Source organism: Apteryx mantelli, chromosome 1 (assembly GCF_036417845.1).
Source record: "Apteryx mantelli isolate bAptMan1 chromosome 1, bAptMan1.hap1, whole genome shotgun sequence".
NCBI lineage: Eukaryota > Metazoa > Chordata > Aves > Apterygiformes > Apterygidae > Apteryx > Apteryx mantelli.
In genome coordinates, this window is record NC_089978.1 from 167,485,888 (window position 1) to 167,507,114 (window position 21,227).

General features: G+C 36.0%; 1 protein-coding gene across 12 annotated transcripts in view; it reads right to left on the reverse strand.

Moving 5' to 3' along the window:
- Positions 1–21,227, reverse strand: part of ATF7IP (activating transcription factor 7 interacting protein) — a 115,080-nt gene that overhangs the window by 58,814 nt on the left and 35,039 nt on the right. Inside the window, exon 1 of one of the 12 annotated variants that reach the window (XM_067311133.1) lies at positions 8,793–8,820. The exons of 10 other annotated variants lie outside the window; for them this stretch is intronic. The gene's annotated coding sequence lies outside the window, so the exon portion shown is untranslated. Of the gene's footprint in view, positions 1–4,032; positions 4,053–8,792; positions 8,821–21,227 lie in introns of those variants that run through there. One more of the 12 variants, XM_067311192.1, reaches the window with a different exon arrangement.

Sequence of the window (21,227 nt, forward strand, 5' to 3'; positions counted from 1 at the left end):
CAGTGCTGAGAAACTGATGATTAACTACTTTATTCTACCTTTTCAGGAGGAATGTAAAATTAAGTTTTTTGATTGAAACCTGGTAATTATGAAAATTCAAGTATCAAACCAAACAAATATGTTTAGAACTTTCAAATATGTCAAACTCTCCCTCAGGCCCCAAACTCCATGGTACTTTGAGAGATTGCATCATGTATTAGCAACACAAGTATTTGCAGTATGCAATATCGTTACAATACCTTTATGGAATAAGAAGGTTGAAAGGCTGACACCAAAATATCATTTAAAAAATAAATGAAAATTGTACTATCAAATTGTGTGCTTATTCACAAGAAAGCATGAGTTATATAGATTATTAATTTAAAAGTCTGGTATCTTAATCATTTTAAATATGCTTATCCTCACCAACCGAGTGCACCATTTTAACTGTCAGAATCAAAGGCTTAAGGGTTTGGGGCAGATTAAGCTGCATCAGCTGAGGAAGGTACCAACATCTATTCCAGTTCAAGCTAATACATCATATTATATAAGGCTTTAGCTGTTCATTAGCTGATCAATCAACTACTCAGCTGTTTCTAACTTTGGGCAAGGACTTTGGAGAGTGGTTGTATGGAATGGTAGGCAGTGCAAAATGGTAGCTGATTTAAAGGCAACACTGTAAATCTACTACCAAAAGTCCATCAACATAAAGGAATTCCTTAAAGTCTGAGCTATGCTCTACAGCAACAATGGCAAACCTTTTTGATATCTGATGTCAAATGCATTTTTAAAAGCCCCAGCCCTCACTTTAACTGATAACATGTTCAATCGATTAGTCCTAAAGTTGACAGCAGTAACAATAGTTTGCTAACACTGTTCTAAAGGATTTAGGATACCAAGTTCCTTTATTACAAAATTCTAGATCTGATAGAGAAATATACTTTGGGTGGGCAGGGGGAGGGCATGAGACCCCAGGCCTGTCTTATTCAAAAAAAAGAGATAAGTATTCCAAATGTGATGTACCTTAATGTTTTACATATTTATGTAAGGGCTTAAGCAAAGCAAAAGCTGCAAATTAAAAACACCTTTTGCAATTTAAGAGTATAAAAACGGGAGGGAAGAATTTGTAATCTGCACAGCAATGAAATCCAACTGAAATTGAAAATATCCTCTAAAATCTTTGTATTTTAAACTTTGATTTTACCTTCACTCAGATCAAACTACATTCAAAAGATCTTTTATGCTGCAGCACTCTAAATCAAACAAGCAATATATTCTAAAACTGGAGGAGAGAGTACTTCTCATTCCTAGGTGTGGGAACGCACTTTGGCCATCCTTTGATTGTATGCCGGGATGAAATGCAAACAATCACCATCCTCCCCACTTGCCAGAGTTTCCATCAGAAAAAAATATGCACACTGTGAAGAAGCCATGTTATGCTTTAATAAGTCTCCCAAATCTCGCTGAATGATTAAGGAAAAGACAACTGCAGAATGCATCATGGACTATTATTGCCCTGAATTTTGGATGCCGCTACAGTTAGTTACCTACAGGAATCAAAGAATCACAGAAATGCTGGTTGGAAGAGACCTCTGGAGGTCATCTAATCCTGCTTCCCACTCAAACAGGACTATCACCAACACTAGATCAGATCAGCTGTAGTTTTGTACAGCCAGGTCTTAAAAAGACAAGTTTACAACACAGAGATTCCACAACCTTTGTGTAACTTGTTCCAGTCCTCCTTGTAAAATTTTTTTCCTAATGCCCAACCTGAACTTCCCATGATACATACAACTCATGGCCACTGTTCCTTTGTACCATCCAACACTACATGAGCGGTTTGGCTCCACCCTTTTTGCAACCAACTTGGACTACAACTATTAAGCCGCTATTAAGATTGCCCCGATGCCTTTTCTTTGGCAAATTAAAGAAGTCAAGCTCCCTCAAGCTGCTCTTCATAGGACATGTGCTCTAGGCTGATGATCATTTTGGTAGTCCTCTGCGGGATCCTTCCTAGGTTCCTCATAAACAAGCTTTTCTGAACAACATTATTTAACACTTCTGCATTCCCAAATAGAACATTCCAAGATACTAGAGCCAGTTATATTAATTCAACGATCAAGATAAATGCTAAATCTTACAATCATGAAATACTGTTCTTTATAATTATTAGGCTTCTGTTATACCTGGTCAACATAACCTGTGGCTGTTAAAAATACACGGGCAAAATGGAAAGATATGATTAAAAAAGAAGTTTTTTACCTTGTTTTCTATTTCCAATTAACATAACATTCAGATTCCCTTCCACATTATTTCAGTTCTCTTCTGCATGACAATCTTTAATCCTCATATTGGAGTAATCAATGGTGCTAAAAAACACTTCAGTTCACACCTCAGCAGTAGATAAGCCAAATCTTCACAAAGACTGTATCAGCTCTGTTTAGATTCTCAATAGTACCACCAAGAGATGCATTTCTGCCAGTCTTAACATGAGTTTCTGAATAAGACTGTCTATTGCTGCATTGCCACTAGTGGGAACAAAATATAACACCTATGAAAACACTGATTTGAAAAATCAGCTTTTTTTTTTTTTTTTTTAGAAAATATTCTCTCATCACATAACTATTTCAAGTTAGATGACATACAAAATCCCGATGACTTGTTAGTATCTTTCCAAAGCTGTCTACATGCTAAATACAGTATCTTCAAACTCCTTCAGAAAGGAATACATTTAATACAGTAATTTTAGTCCTGACCTGAAGTTAGTAGAAGCATATGAAAACATCTAAATATTTCAGAAGCATGTGTGCAGTTTTTGAAAGCATCTTTTTTCTTTCCTCCCAAGAGCTTAAAATAAAAAGCAAGTTTTTTCACACCACTCGAAAAGTATTTATCAAAGCAGTCGCATAATATGGCATGATCAACATGTTTAAGTTCCATGCATATAATCCCCTACAAAATGTACATAGCTATAGAAATATCGCTTTTAGAGTCAATTTGAAAAAAATATAGAAAACCCCAAGTTTGGCTAACCTTAAACAACTTCAAGAGATCATAACAGTTGATCAGCTAGCAAGAGAGTCTTCCATTAAAAGCAGTGCTAGGATAAGGGGTCTTTGCATGGTAATTAGAGATGAGTATTTTATCCCCCTGACTCCAACACTCTCTTTTATGAACATTACCCAGAATTTTAAAATCCTTAAGTTACAAAATTCAAAATCCTGTTTTTGCTGTGACCAAAAAGTATTTTCGATTAATATTCACAACCTAAAGTTCATAAATGATTCACGCTTTTGTAATCATAGAATGAAACTTAAAAAGCAAAGTAAAACTGAAAATATATTTACATGCTCCAATTTCCTTAATAATCTCAATCTTTCATATTTTTAACATAACACAAAACACAGCCAAAAACACAGTAAAATGAAAGAAAGTTCCTTTTCAACTTTGCCAATAAGTCTTTTACAATCAAACATCAGAATACCTTTTTTATATTCGTGCATCTTTACTCTTTTCTTACAACAGAAAAAAATGAATCAATTGTTTCTAATGTATTTCAAAGTAATGTTTACTTTTTAATCTGACGATATTATCCAACATCTCGTTTAAAAACAAAGCTCTAATACATTTCTACAATGAACCCAAAAGAAAAAAGGCTCCTTATAAAATTCCATTGTTAAATGTTTATTTGAATAACATATGCATATTTTCAACCCACTCACGCAAATCATCTTTTGCAACCAAAGAGCATCCAATAAAATCTATTATAAATGAGAAAACTGTAAGCATAGAAGAGATTAAAAGATGAAAATTAAACACTGGTTAGCAACCAAAGAGCATCCAATAAAATCTATTATAAATGAGAAAACTGTAAGCATAGAAGAGATTAAAAGATGAAAATTAAACACTGGTTAGCAGCTAAATATCATGTATCACTGCAGACAAGACTTAAGGCATTTAACTTCCAGCCATACCCACAAGGGAGCACACTGCAGCCAAGTAACAGATCTCACATAAGAGCTGCGTAAAATAAGAAACAAATAAATCACTAACCAGTTCAGACAGGTTTGGTCATATTGGTGCAAGCCAATCAGCAGTCATCTTATAATATCTGCCTTCCATCCTTACAAAGGGGTAAGGAGGCAGCCTTGCAGAGAGTAACTCCAGAGCAGATTGCGTTAATTTTAGTCTGGCACAAGTAAAATATTTAAAACACTTTTAGTTTTAAAAGAATTCATCTAAATAGACTCCTTACATACTTAAGAATTAACACAGAGTTTGTCTACACTTGCTATACGCTTCCCTCATATGAAGCTTGGGCATTTTCCACAGATTTTATGCACAAAGCGACCAACTTGCAACAAAGAAACAAGTAGCACAGGTGCCAAACCAATGAAAGGGCATCTTTTATTTCAAGGGAAGACATTTGTATGTTACAGTACAAAATGATTCCTGCCTATAGAGTGAAGTGTACAAGAGTTAAATTCAGTAAATAAGGTGGTAGGCTTTTTTTTTTTTTTTAAATAAAGTTCACTGAAATGATAATCAATTTTGAAACACCAACACACACAAACATTGTGTATATTTACTTAAATATCACGATAATTCCCTTCTCCTTTTTCATTTTAAGCTTGAAAGTGATATATACTTCAGAATGAGAAACACACCTTCAGGAACCTCTCCCCAATCATAATTGCAGATTTTTTTTCTCATGACCAAATATACGTGGCAAAACCAAAATGTGCCAATGTAGCTAAGAATACATGAAGGACTCCTCTTTCAGCCAATTACAGTTTTCCTTTTCCTTCCCTACATTTTTTATTTTGCAGAGAGATCGCGGCTCTAAAACAACAAAGGAAAGTATTAGCATAGCTGCTACGAATTAGCCTATAATCGTCTGCTCATAGGAGCAGCCCAAGAACTGCTCAAAAAGTTAGCCAATCAGCAGGCAGTTATCTGAATCCTTCCTGGTAACAGGCAACAGACAAAGAGAAGGTCATGGAAATGCAGGGGGAAAAAAGCTGGAATCTGAACAATAGTGAACAATGGGTTTTGCATAATATAATCAGTCTAGAACAGCGTTTGCACAGGATTCCTAGAGTGTACACAGTGCTAGCCAAAAGCACCACAACTGTAAAACATTCGCCAAAGCACAAGAACTACATGAAGGAAGTAAAGCAAGATTTTTCCCCTTTGATCATGAAAATCAGTGCCCAAATATGCAAGTCTAGTTAAATTTAGCGCAGTCAAATTGTGAAATTTGAGACAGCAAATGGTCAGGAGTACTCTGTTCTAGATGGAGAGTCCCAGAGAATAAAGTGATGAACAGAACCTACCTTTTAGGAAGTGGTTCATAAAAAGCAGTTCTCAATTGAAACCATCAACAGCAATGTTTATATAAACTGTCAACAATTAAAACCCCCATAGTTAATTTTCACACAATCCCCCCCCCCAAGTTTGTGATCTATTCTTACAGAACATGTGCTGAAACACTGCGCCGATAAATTATATTAGTGATATGAAAATAAGTTAAGTTGACTTATCTGACTGAATGCAAGATGTAACCACAAGCCTATTAAAACCCACATATGACTGTGTCTTCATTTTTAAGATGTAATAAACACAATCAATGATATCAAGTGGAAAAAAATATCTTCTAGCACACCACATGACTTCGGTCAGTTTCTTCCCTTTTAGGCTAAAATTATGTTAATGTTGGCTGAACAAAATGAAGGAGGACTGCCATTTTCTGAGAAAAAAAAATCAGCATTCTATTTCATCTAATATACTTTCAGCAAAACAGAATTCACTGTAATTAAACCTTTAACTTATTTTTAATTTTTTTTTAATATTTAATATCCAGGATCTAGTAAAGTGGATTGGTAATTTGTAACTTAAGAATAACAGCATTTTCCTCTGTAGTAGAATCCTGTAATTTTTCATACACACCCAAGAGGGAGGCTGCTAGAGCTATACCCTTCATTTATATAACCTCCCCATCGGAAAAATTAGTCAGCAACCCTTTCGTTGTTATTGTACTGGGAAAGAACTCAAATACCTTATCTGATTGGCTCTAAGAAGCTACTGTTTGGCAACCAATCAGACTGCAGCTCCTTAAATCCTACCCAGCAACAAAAACCCATGAGGCCATTGGCAAAAATTCAGCCAGGGTATGAAAACAAACAAGGGGGCCTATCGTACAAACAAGCAAAGTTTGTATTAAACTAACAACATTTTCCAAAGAGCTGGTAAACTACCAGAAACAGAAAAGCTTGATTTTGTTTTAAGATCTAGAGCTTCACAAAAACATTAACCCATGACTGTAACAAACAGGAAGTTTACAGTCTCAATAAATATTCTGATTAAAAATAAATTCTGATTAAGATTAAACAACATGCAAAAACACTTTTAGGCTAAAATGGGTTTACAAGACTACAAAATTTACGTGATGTTAAATGTTGATTCAAAAAACTGCTGAAAGCCAACCTGGGTTAAGTATTGCAGTTGTTAACCTTTTCTCCCTTCAAATACTATGCAGTGTCTATACTTTTCCAGTGTTCCAACATAAGCATCAAACTCTTTCTCCTGCTTTCAAGGCAGAAGTCGTATTGCACTGGTGAAGAATTCTCCCCCACCCATGCACTCTGCCTTTTGAAGAGTCAGTTCAGTAAAGCATTGAGCCCATATGCGTGTATGCATGTGCCCACTGAAAAAAAAGCACCTAAATACATGGTTACAGGCTTAGTAAACGACAGTAAATTTACAGTACTGTTTCAAACTAGTTGTACACACCTAGGTAGTTTACTTGATCAACAACCTGATCAGTACAGACTTGAATTGTGCTCTCACCACTTCAACGCCACAATGAAAGCCACAGTTGCTCTGTGTCCTCTCTAGCTCCAAGAGGAAGATACCACCTCCAATGTTGGCTCACAAACCCATTTCACACACTAATGCGAATACTAATATTCTAGAACTCTTTTCCCACAAGACACAGCAGCTACTTCATGTTAGGTCCATTTATCCAACTAAGGTATTTCAACTGTTAGTGGTTTTGCAGAACTGAGCCTTACATGGTCCATCAACTTATGCCTTGATAACCACTGTACATAAAATATATCCTGTTTTTGAAGATGGGAGAAAGAAAAAGAAGAGAGCGTCTTTACAAGACAACAACTTTTAATTAAAACATATATTCCAGCTAACCTCATACAAGCAATTCAGGTGCCCCAAAAATGATCAGCTTATTAACACATGAAACTTAAGCTCTGAAGCTTGACCTCCCAGAACAGAAGAGAGCTTTGTCTTTTTCTGAAAGCTAATTTTAACAGCTATTTAGATCATTAAACCAACAAAATTGTTTGAGTGGAACTCAGCCAGAGCAACAGTGGTAGATATTGTGCTTTCCTACTTCCCAAAAATGTTATGGATTTCAACTTTTACCAACAACTCAAAACATCAGCTTTCAGTTCAGCTGTGAGATCCCCAAGCATGAAACAAGTACTGCTGTGTCAAATTTCTGTAATAGCAAAACTGAACAGTCTTAGATTTTTACCACAAGCTAGAGCATTAAGCGTGTTTCTTTCTATAAAAAAAATTGTTCTAATCCATTTTTATAAAGTTGAATTAGTACATTTTAAGATAATTTGTGGGATATTGTTATTATACAGTTTAAATATTATACAACATTATGCCACGTCTCTGGCATAAGAATAACAGCTACCATTATCATTAAATACCAGGTGGAGCTAATTATTCCAGGACATTTACTGCCACAACACAATTAAAAACTTATCCAACTTCTAATAGTCCCAAAATTAAAACTTGAACAACCTGGAATCAATTATTCATGTACATGCAGATCAAAAAAAAAAGACAAATTCTGTTAAAAAAACAAAACAAAACACACACCTAGAAAAAGTAATGCAAGTTATTTCATTCATGTAAGTTTTTCTACTTACCAAAAAAGAATCAGTGCTGTATTTTTATAGGTGATAATTCAGACTAAAGCTGTAATACAGCATCATTAGTGTATGCAGAACTACATCGTTTTTAAGCTAGATCTCTCTAAATCTTCATTTAGATAAAATGCAGAATAACATGGTTCTAATGAAAAATTGATATATTTACCCTTAATATTCTGTAAAGCAATTTCTAAATTAGTTCATGTATTACATAGGCACCTAACTGTAGTGATGTCATCTTGACTTTCAAACACTTGCAACTTAGCATCAGACAGCTCATCTCAGAAGTCTGATGTCACTAATAATGGCCCTCTGAGGTCACTTGTCAGGTGCTGGAAGAAGAAATGGAAAGAAAACTTGCACCCAAAAAGGTGATGCTACATTGAAAAATTATTGTTTGTCATGAATACAAACACATTTTAGAATTTTTTTTTGCCAACGTGACATTTTCTCCATAGCAAAATGGTAACAATTTAAAAAGCAACTAAAATATCGGCCGATTAGTTAACTGTGGGAACTTGCTGTTTTATAAAATATTATCTATATTTTCCCTAGGGAAGATACCCTTTCTTAGGAGGTGAAGTTGCACCTGCTGCCTTTGTTTGCTAACTGTACTTGTTTGAACAAGTACTTCCACATACAGAAGTCATTGCTAAACTACCAAGTTTCTCAAATCTGATTCAAGGAGGAAAGCCTTCAATTTTTGAAAAAAACAGATGTTTTATAATTTCTTCTAATTAAAACTTGGTAGGGACTTCCTGTAATCTTTAGGGTTTGGGGGCAGGAAGCCTATTTACTTATTTTTACATGAAATGATTAATTTTCTTTTCGTAAATGTTGAGAACGTACCCAGAAGGAAGCCCCCCGCAGCCATGTTGCCCCCTCAGCAGCTCCCTCAGCCGCAAACCCTGCACCTCCCCCGGAGGGCAGCCACTGCGGGATATTTGCATCGATGCTCCCATTGGCTGCAAAGATTATTTTGCATAAGCCAATCCGTGACTTGAGGCTGAGCCACCACCAGGAGGCACATACAAATCTGCCCGGCAACCGGCTAAAAACAGAATCGCTATCATGGCCTGTCACTGAGAGCGGGCATGAAAATGGGAGCAGACTGACTGCACACCAAGATACAACGCCTCTTCGTTTGTGAAGTTAACATGTATGAAAACACAACATATATGTCCTCCAGCAACCACATTTACCCCACAACTTTGCTACCATCTAGGAGATGCAGAGGAACCTCTGCAAACACAAGAGCTGAAGAGACACATAATCTTCAAATTTTGTGCTGAAAGCAAAGGTGTTAAATGCTGGTGTGACATACTTAGTCTCCGTTTTTTTTGTTTTTTTTTAATAAAAAACATAATTTTAAAAGCATTGCAGTCCTTACTATCTTTTTCAAATGAAAACAAACTGATATAATCTGCACATTATTTTCTTTTCTTCCTACTAATGAAGCACGTGAATTTTTAAGCAAGCATGAACAAACCATCTTACTTGGTCTGTTTTATATCCCGTCAGTTTGGTGATATGACAGAGTCATCCAACCCACTGCAACAGATGGAACTGAACTTTCATTAAATGTGGACTGTTTTACGCCTGATTTTTTTTTATTTTTTTGTCTCCTAAATTATTTTTTGGGAAGTCACATGCCACCACAGATAACACAAGAAGAATTCGCAGATTTACACTAAGGGACAATATGGAATTTGAAAAGGTGTGCAGACTGAACTAAGAAAAGAAACTGTTATTAGAAGACATCTTGATAATAAAAACAGGTCACATAATGCATGCAATTCTAAAATGCTTACGTAAATACATTGCTGAAGTTACTCAAAACAGGACAATGATCTACATCTACACACATTTTACTGTTTTCAAGCTACAAAACAGATATCCCCATCTACAAGTTCAAATTTCAGCGGCACCGCTGAACCGTAGGCATAAACTCTTCTGATTGGAGCTGAATCAAGTTAAGAGGTTTCCACGCTTTCTGATCCAACATTCCTGCCCTCTAGGTTTCTGCCCCTCTCATGCCATCTTTTTTCTAATAACTTTTTTTTTTTTTTTTTTTGAACCTAGACTATTTCATGGAACTGGGTTAAAGGTAGTTAAAAAACGATCAAGTGAAACTGTTGAGAAGAGCAACCCATTCATGCAGGGCACCTCCAGCTGCCTAATCCAAGTCTTCCACAGCCTGGGAAGTTCTGTCTGCCCATATCTTGTATATACATATTCAAATACTTGTATTTGCTACAAGTTGTAGTGATTAAATGAGGTGGGGAGGAAGAAAGCTGGCCAACACAGATGGTCAGTGTCAGACAGAGTATTGACAACAGTTGGTAGCTCTTGAATTACTCAACAAAACAGAATCACAAAAATTAACAAGAACAAACAAGGAGGAGGTTTAAGTAAAGGAAGGCAAAATCTGAATATCAGAAGTCTTTAAAATAGCATTAGCAGAAAAAGAAATATCAATTTCTTGTAAAAGCTACAATTTACGGAAACTTTATTACCTGTCTCTACTGTTAGAACTATTTGCCACAAACACTCTTTAAGCTACTCTAATGGTAGCTCGCTCCATTGTTAATAATCTTTATTAACAATTGCAGCTCCCTGCCCACAAAACAGTTATTCATTTATCAACTGAGGCTAAATATTTTCCAAAAGAAATCAGTATTGCAGAGGGACAGAGACTGGGAAAAAAAAGAAGGGGAAAAAAAAAGAACTTAGCTACCTAATATTCCATTCATTAACAGATACAAGAGAAAAAAAATCAAAATGACTGTTTTCAGTGCTAGCAACCCACTGTATTAGTATGCTAAGAACGCTAGATAATGCAGGTAGTGCATATTTTCACAATGATAAGCAGTCACTCTCTAATAGATTTCAATGGCAGTCAATTTCTTATCTACCAAGCATACAATAGAGTAAGATTTATTTATCCTAGTAAGAGTGTAAAGCAACAGATTGTATTTTCTTCAGTCAATGGGCAGCCAATTATTTTTCTGTATTTGCTGCTAAGCAAAGATTTGTTCCATGTCTCAAACCTGTAAACGCTTGTAAGAAAAGCTACCAAGGATATTACCCAAACTGCACTTTAAATGTTTCATCATCTAACATGTAAGCAACCACAGTATAGATTATTTTTCAACTTAACCATGCTCAAAAGAAGCTCTGCAAATGCATACAGATTGCAAGATGTAACAAATTAATCCTCTGCTAAAATGACCGAGGTATAGGAAGCAGAAAGTGAACGGCAGACACAAGATGGCTTCTTTATGCAGTTCCAGTCATACAAACAGACACGAAGAATAGTTCAACTAGTTTTCAAAGGTTTTTGATAGCAAAAAGTATCCCGAAATGGTATTGATTCTAGCTTTTTTCATCCTTTTTACAACCATCAATAAAGTATCTGCAGGGTAGTCAACAGCTTTATGATACAGCCGTATGTGGTATGCCAAAGAAGTTCTTTGGAGACCAAACACAACATCTCAAATATAATTGTTACTGAATATAACAATTTCTTTTTTCATCACCTTTTTTTGCTTTCCACACTTGAAATTCCATGAAAGTAAATAGCTAAGTTCTGAAATAATGTCAAGTCAGCTGTAAGTGACACAGTTAAGCCTATCTGCATGCAGCAAACCATGATATGCCCTACTGATTTCCAAAGCACTGCCTTATGCCTAATCCTAATGCATCATGTCAACTCAGTTATATACTCTGACAAGCAAAGTTATTTGAACAAAAGTAGGGAGGACCAGATAAATGTCTTGAAAGTAATCACTCAGTTGTGGGGATAATCCTTTTGTACTTTTTTTTTTTTAAAACTCTTCCCACCGATAGTTTTGACTGAATATTAGTGACAAAATTTGCATCTACTCCATATAAAGTGTTGATATTACATTATACAGCATGTAATCATGCTTGGGTATGACAAATGAAATTAAGCAAGAATATAATGCAAGCATTTGAGGCTGCACATGAACTCAGATCAGGGAACTGAGCAGTTAAAACCAACCTTACTGATGTTAGTTTAACCCAGCCAATATAGAAAAACCCAGCCAGCAGAGAAAAAAAAGTCTTAGATCAGTTGCCTGATGCCATTCACCATGAAGCTGCACTTAACACTTGAGCCAGCACAAGATAGTGGGCAGAAGAGGAAACACAGCACTGCTTCTGTTAGATAAGCCTGTCACATACCAGCTTTTGCATACCAATTTACATTACCTGTATAACACTACAGCACTAAGCTAGATCAAGGAGCTTAACCTTCATTCATATATGTATACACACACACACACACACACACACACACACACACACACACACATAAAGGGACATGCAATAGAAGAGCCTTGGGTTTTCTGGGTTTAGATGCATCATGAGCCAAGCACCCACTGTAATAGAAAAGGAGACCTCCTAGAGGTTGACAGAGCACTACGAGTGGCTTATGAAGTCAGCTTCATCTGCTTTTTCAGGCTTTTTATGGATGAGGTAAGGAAGCTGTTCCCACAAAGAAACATATAGCTGGTCTTTTCAAGTGGAAGTCTTCTTACTTATTTTTAAATATTCACTGCTTTCATGTCAGAGGAGTGCAATATGTGCAATAATACTAATTCCCTCATATATAAAAATATGTAGTTATTTCTTGAACACTTCAAAAATAAATGTCATAAAATAGCAGATTAAAAGATGTGATTTAACTTCTGGCTTTGGACTGTACTAGATTCTTCAGTGGTAGAAGTATCTTAAAAACACACAAAGCTTTCAGACAGAATATTAAAGAGAAAGGGAAAGAAATTTTGCCTCTGTTCCATGGACAATAACAAGCTCCTAATGTGAAATTGTATTTGAAATGTTATTTTTGTTCTTTTTTTGTAGTGGATAGCAAATGTTACTTATACCTGATATTATGAGTACCACGAGTGTCTATCATTACAGTAAGTATGAAAATCCATACTGTCTGATCCCTCTAAAAAGATTTCAGTAAAGCATCCTGCAGTAAGTGTAAACATTTTTTTCTCTATTAAAGAAAAAAAAGAAAGTTTTTTATTGATCATAAATATGTACATACTAAGCTTTTTGCCAAGTGACCTGAAGGTAACCAAGTCTGTTTTTACTAACATTACTTTGTCACTTTAGGTCAGGTGACAAACTTTACTCCATAACATTCTTAAGTTTTCTTACTCGCATGAAGCCAGAGCTACATGTATACAAGCTGTAAAACTGTGTGTTGAGCTGTGGAGAGTCGGATTATTTTAGTTACCTGGATATCTATTTTAAATAAACCAGGAAAAAGTATTTAATAAGAGTATATTTAGATCCAACAGCAAGTTTGGATAGCTCTAGCTAACATTCAGCTATCATTTGTTAGCTGTAAGAAAACACCAAGTTTCTATCAAAATGATCATCACAAAGTTGAGTAGCACATCAATGAAAAAGGTCAGACTGCTGAGAAAAAAATCAATGTCTAGTTTGCCAGAGTATTTTTAAGGGAATATAACTATTGAAACTTGAAATGGCTTAGCCTAAAGCTAATTACATCTTACATAAACATGATTTGCAAAATTCATGCATCTGCATTTGATAATCAAAGAAAACAGTCATTTATGACAAGGACCAAGAGGGAGAAGTAACCCCTTAAGGAGTCACCGATTATCCCAAAACTCGAAATTCCAAATCTTTAACAGAGGTTTGACAGCATTAAAGAAATGTGGTTCCACCGTCCCCCCCCATCACTATTGCTACAAAGATGAATAACTGATTTCCCTGGCCCTATTCCCTGAAAACAGAAAATTTAATTGGAGGACTCATACATGAACTAGGAAAATAGAAGCAGAAGAACTCCCCCAAACGTTAGTTTTGTTTGGTATATACACCAAATAAGCTGGAACTTGTGCTCATCTAAACCTCTTCACGAAATATTAAAGAGCTTACAACTAATCATTTATGCTTTTTAATTATGTAGTACAGTATTTCACAGTAACTATAAGAATAAATCTTTCTGTGCAGTTAGTATCTTGATTCAGGGCTTAAAATTACTTCTAGGGTTTACTACTTCAAGATAATTTGGAAATATACAGGACAACAAATAAAAAAACCTAACCTAAGTGTGCTGTAATGTGGTTGCACTAAATTGCCAGGAGGCAATTACATGCTAATTAAAATTTAATGTAGCTTTTCTATCTCAGAAGAACTAGTATCCAATGACGTATTTGACATTCAGGGACACATTTCAAACAATGACACATAAAGGTAGAGAAGTTTTGAGCATGGCGTTCCAAATACACATATTGGTGAACTAGCTTACATTAGATAACTCTCTCCTTTTGCTGGTTACCTGCACAGTTACACCAGTCATCAACCCAGATATCAAATACAGATAAAGACATGCAGAAAATCTGACACATTTATAATATTAAAATTACTTCCAATCAGGTATTTTAGATATGATCATTCTGATCTCAAATGATTGCATCCACCCCATTGAATGCCTAGGGAAGAACTTCAAACATGAAGTACCAAATACCGTACTAGGTACAGATGTAATTAATTATGCGTGAATTCAACAGCAATTAAAAAAAAGCAGTTAAACAGATGGAAATAAATTCCAATGTATACAAAAAGCCAAAAATTCCCCCCAACATCAATTTTCGACAAAATCTTTTTACCCCATTTGTCTTGTCTGTCCTCAGACACACTTCATTTTGAGTGAAAAAAATCAAACGTCTCCCAGATTTAGACTACCAGAGAGGGGAAAAAAGCCCACATACTTCATGCAGGTGAAGAGGAAAAACAGTAAAGGAGAAAGACAGGGAAGACAGGAAACTGAAATCTATCTGCATTATGCAAAAAATTAATTATGCCCAAAGTGAACAGGCAATTAAATTTATTTTTATTATGCTTGGTACTTTATGACCCCAGTACTAAGACAATGATCTGATTGCCCCTCCACTGAACGTATCTAACTTTGCAACATATCAGTGAGGTTTAGAGGTACTTATTTTACTGATGGAGAACTGAGCCATAGAGAAAGAATGCTAACTGGTGTACCTAAAATTGGACAAAAAGCCTGGACAAAACAGGAAAAAAAAAACAAGTTGCAACTTTCAAGTCTCCCCCTTAACCACTCCTTCATTTCATTTATGTCTTGGTTTAGTTAAAAGTTATAACAACATTATCTTCCAAACTGACTCTCAGTTTGTAAGATCAGGTCTCACGTTAGATTAGATCCTTCTAAAGAAAACTGACCATTACCTGAGTATCACGGCCTTGGAAAATAAGAGTGACATATACCTTTTTTTGCCTACACATTTAGATTTGTAAGCTATTAGCACAACTTAAACCTGTATTTTGAATCGGTCCAGCACTCTGAGTTATTTTGACAAATATAAAGAAACTATGAGGATATCTTTTTATTTGATACAGTTATGCAGAAAGGACACACAGAAAGGACTGCATTTGGCAAGAGTTTTGTGCCATCTGTTGATTTGTAAACATTTGTGAGGTTGTAGTTGCACTTTCTGCAGAAGCAATCCTACGTCCCACACTATCAAGGTTGAGACTTTTTTTACAGTGCTTAAGTCAGTTGGAGCCCAGTTCCTAGGCTATCTTACAATGACTGAAGGTTCCTAGTTATTCTACATGACAATTGCTAGCGTTAACAAACCATTTATGTTTGCTTTTATTAGCAACTATTTCTGAATAATCAAGCTGCTGACCTGCTACTGGGGTGGGGTGGGAAGTACATTAAATAAATAACTACAGAACAGTCAATAGTGTAATCATCAGTACCTTTTAAACACATTTCAAGGAATAGAACCCATGGTAGAAATAACTAGAAGAACAGCTGTGATCTGTATTTTTTCCATGGTAAACACAGGTAACTAGATTGAGCCTTCTGTCCTTCAAATAAAATTTATGTTTGGTATGGCTGAAATACAGTTGAAGTAATTTGTGGAAGTGATGGTAATAAACACTCAATTTAATTTTTGCTACTGGATAGCATCTTCTCTGGGACAGGTTACTACTAAGGAATTGCAAAGAGTAGCAATATGAACACGGGCATGACTACAAAAGACGCAACACAAGCGCTGCTCTCTGGTACTGGCCAGAACAAAAAGGCAAAAAGGCAAAATGAAAAAGCTTTATTGCTGTTCATACTCATTTCAGGCCAGCACAGAAATGTGACTAGGAGGAAGAAAAAGCAATAAGCAGACAGAAAAACAAATACCCCCCCCCCAAAAAAAACCAAACAGGAAGTGTTCTATGTATTTGCACCTTAACAAACAAGTAACAAAGCAATGAAAATGGGACTTTCTTCCAGTTCTGTATAACTTAATCTTGTCACTCTCTCTCATGACAGAAAAGAAAACATCTCCTCTGGCTTGTCCAAAATTATACATGTGCCAGTTGACCAGCTGACAGCTGCTAAACAAAAAGTTACTGTATAATAGTCCTGTATTTACCTCAGTGGGAAGATTTGATTTGAGATTCCTTCTACTTGCATCCAACTGGCAATTTTCATAAAGCCTGTAGGAAATTCCTTTGATATTGCTATACCTTTTTCAAGTTTGATTAAAATCAGTTAGCAGGTCAGAAGTTACGAACAGGAAGAAGTGACAGAGCAACAGGTCTGATTTTATGACTATATAGAGTGCATTAGCTGGAAGGTATTTAAAAACAACCCTCTAAAGGGGACCTTTAACGATGGACAGATGACCGTTCCACCTGTCTTCTGAAGGAATTTTACATCTTCAGCAAGGGAGCAATAATTGAAGAGTTGAGGAGGTATCTTTCAGAGTAATCCTTCCAGTAATCCTATCTTCTACTAATACGTTAAGCCACTTAAAACTAAATGAACAGAAGAAAGGTACATCTGTTCAGCAAAACAGACATGCCTTGGAGAAAATGCAATCAACTGACTTTCCATCTTGTAGATTTTCTGGTTGTAATTAGACTCTTAACTTATGGATCTAGTTTTATTGTACAGAGTTATAATTATAATCCTTGTCTTTGGAAGCTGAGCAATACATGCACATAGTACAAGATCAGGCTGAAATAAGCAGAAGCAAACTTATCTTTAGCTACCTTCCTTCCGGGAAAAGAAAGTAACTTGCCTGGCATCTCCAGTCAGGTACGCAAAAAGCTGATGCAACCAAAATGAGACTCTGCTTCTGAAATGTAATTTCTTATTTATATGATACAAGCCACACAGACATCTATCAGATCTGAGATATGAATTCCAAGTGTGTGACTTCTGGTTCTTTGGCCAACCGACAAGATCAAAGCTTTATTGCATCTTCTTCTTGAGTTCCTTTCTTTGTTTACCATTCTGACATGATGAGATACACCATTCATTCAGTGAACACTGCAGATAAAAATACTGAGAAACACGCTTGAAGATGATGCAAGGAGTGCTAAGTTCAACAGAACCTTAAAAAAAATTCTTCAAGTTGTATTAAGTAGTTTAGATATAAACAGATAAAGCTGGCAGTTTTAATAGCTCAGGGTGAAGTAGGAGTAATGAAAAGAGAGGGTATGTTTCAGCACTTCTGTGTTTTTGTTCAGCAATACTCTACATAACAAGCTAGACAAATACAATTTCAAGTAAACACTACTCTATCATTTTTCTGTTTTAAGATACTTTGCTAGGCTTAACCTTCCCCTACCAGTATGGGGTCTTTGTTTTCAGAAGTCTAAATCAGGGGGCACTGAGCAACTACAAGACTTTAAAATTCCTGTCAAAAAAGTAACACCTTTAATGCCAAGAAATCAAATGGAATAACTTAAGGGAGAAATGTGAGGATGTGGGATGCAATACATTTTTTTAATTAAGTTCCTCTCACCTACAAAGCTTGCTGATTTAAAAAAAGTACTGCTAAAATTTCCACCAATTCAGATTGTGTTTCTATACAAAAATTTCAACTGTCACATTCTATTTCCTCATCTTTCTTTTTAATCTGAAAAACTTCATTTCAGAAGAATGTTCTAAACAGTTCAAAAGTTGCACCAAGAAGAAATAGGATTTCAAAATATGTTTGCAATGGGAAATCTTAAAGTCAGGAAAAGAAGAGATGAGGCTGCTGCCAGTAGGGGTTTCCAGAACCAGTCTAAGAGCACACAATACAGCTGAATAAATCTACAGCAGGGAACACAGTGCAAGCGTCACAGAAGACAATTAGGACTGATGCAACTAGAAAAAAAATAAGTTATCCTCAGACATCATAAAATAATTTTTTCCACTTCTCTTAATGTACTAATCCAGTAACTAATCCAGTGTAATCCTGTATCAAATTCTTTAAACATGTCAAGGATCAGAAAAATTAGAGCTTATCACTAATCAAATACAAAATGTAACACCAAAATATTAAATATTAAAAGATGTTACCACTAGGAAAGTATCAATTTGCAAAATTAGTTCTGTTGTCAGGTTGTTGCTTCCCATTCCTGACAAAGGCATTCTGAAGATTTACCAGTGTTGCAATGGGGAAGAGATTATCAAATTTTATGAAGAAAACTGGCTTCCTTAGACATCCTTCCCCAGACAGACTCACTTCACTGCTGCTGTAAGCACTTGCTGTATTCATCTGTGGCCGAGACAGAACACCCACAGTTGCTAAGTAACATGTCTTAGCTTCATCTCAATTTTGCCATTTGCCATTTGGGAATACTTGGATGGAACCTAAGGCTCTTTTAATAACCTTATCTTTTTTTCCCCTCTCTCCTTTTCCAAAGATCTGTAGCGCACTAATTAAATAGCATCACATGTCAAGTGAGAAAACAAGCTTCTTCCAACTGTTTTATGAAATGTGATGCAGTAGAATTTTCAAGGACCAGTCAATAGTTTTTCTTTAAATGCACAAATCAGCCTATAGAGTAGTATAACTTTTAGACAGATTAATTCTGTTTCGATAATCTTCTACCAAAAAGATTTGTCTCCTAAGTTTGCACACTATGCCATCAAAAGTCAGAGCTAGCAAAATACTAGAAAAAGTGAGGGGAGTGAGGAGTGAGAAGTGGGGAGAGATATTTTCTTCTCCTGTACTTTTCTAAATACCTGTGTTTCTTCTGAAGATGAAATATATATTTGAGTGTTTGCATGTGCTAAGAAATGACTATGACAGTGTCACTGAAATCCCACCGAAAATTCCAACCACTGTTCTGCCTTTTCTCCTTTCAAGGCAGCAAGAACAGAAAGGAGAAGAGATGCTAACAGTAACAACAATAACGAAAATTTCAAACCACAGCACAGTTTCTGATACTCCTTAAAGCGTATTATCCGGATGTGCTAAGTGAGTGACTACCCACATGGAATGTACTGGACGGGGGGAGGGAACACCCACAACCCAAAAAACTCTCCCAACCCCCCCACAGCCTAGAATCCACCTACTTGACTAGAGGACTGCATTTGCAGAACTGTCATCTAACCCAGTGATGCTTGCTATGAAACAATGCCTTACGGGACAGTAGCCTGCACCCCGCCACATGGTTGTTCTGCACATTTCAGATACAGAGATATTCTTCAAAAGAAGAAACAAGTCTTCCAGACCTCTAGCAGCATGAGCACCAGCACAGCTATGCAGCTCTATCTTAAATAGCTTATACAATGTTCACACATACCTCAGAATGAATTCTTATGAACTCTCTCCTGATGTTATTAAGCAGCATTTAAGCATTAAGAAGTATGCCTGATTGTCTTGTAATATGAACTTTACTACAAGAACTGTATGCAGCATCATTTCCCTTTGGACTAAGTAAGAATCAGGGAAGCATGTGAGGAAAGGATGAAATTGTAACAATTAGGGGCAGGCTCTTAGGATGAGAGGTATAAATACAGCTATACTTTTATGAAATACTAAATAAATGGAATCAAGCATGCACTTCAGGCTACAGCTATTCAAGTCATAGCCTTAAACTGATCAGGGAGAAAAAGTAGGTGCTCATTTAACTGTTCAAAATGGCAGATGATAAACCCAACTAATGTTACACATACACCCCAAGGGCACAGATTAACAAAATATTGATCTAACAGTAATCTAGCTATTGCAATTTCTCATCTTGCAATATGAATCTTGATAAAAAAGGGGTCAGCTAGAGAGTTTTATATTAAACTCCTAGAAATAAGAAGTCCTAAAAGATTTCAAAGCAGTATCAGATTGCCAAGAGAAACTGTTCACAGAAAGAGACTTTCCATCTTTATTTCTTATGTAAGTCAATCTAGCAGAGGGTTTCTTGCTCTACAGTAGAATCTTCCGGGGGATTTTCAGCCAGAGTACATAGCAAGAGAGAAATCAAGAAAGAACTGAGAAGTTTACGTGTACAGAAACTACATAATCTATTCTAGGTCTATTAAGACCTTCCTTTTCGTCTCAGAATTTTCTGTATCAGAGAGGCATACATCAATTGTATCTCCAAGGAAAGAGATGTTTTAGAGACATTTCTAAATATCCCTAAGAAAATATGAGTCTGAGAATATCATCTTGCTGCAAAACCCAGAAACAATTACTCCTTGAAAGGAGGAGGACGTGGTTCTTCCCTTTCTATGAACATAAACGTTGCTGTTGTACCTGAACTCTGGCGCAAAAGTAAATTCCTGGCACAGCAGTCGGAGAGCCTCAGAACTTTTCCTAGGAATCTTCACAAAGAAAAAGTATTCCATGAGTTTAAAAGATGGCATAACTGGATTCCCCAGCCTCAGCTGGAAGTAACATCCCCAAATGCCTTGATAAGGGTAAAGGACAGAGACTATGTTCCATGCCTGATCTTTTCACCCATTTCACAAGAGAGGGTCTGCTGGGATGCTTATGACTGACATACTCAAACACTGTCTCCCATCTAGATACAGTTTGGCTTAAAAAATGTTCTGCATCATCCAACTGCAAGAGTAAGTCCCAGAAATCTGAAGAATACTTTTGGCAACATGTCTTTGATAAAAAGCTTCACTTCAGTTAGTCATTCTTGTAAGTTCTTATTGACTTAGGTACTTCCGAAGAGTGTGGATTTCTGTGATCAGTAAACCATAAAGAGCTTTAAAATTACTCCAAGAAAGCTGGTTACTTAAAAGGATGATCTCACCTGGATTGACCTTTCAATCCCTGGTCTCTATAAATAAATTGTTATAACTACTAAGTAGCTGACTTTTATCTTTTGTGTGGTGGGATGACCAAACGGCAAGATCCATCCCAGTGGTAAGATACCTCTACTAGGAATCTGAAATATTTCCTGTAAATTATATGCATATTGTTGATACTACAAAGCAATATGGACTTCTAACAA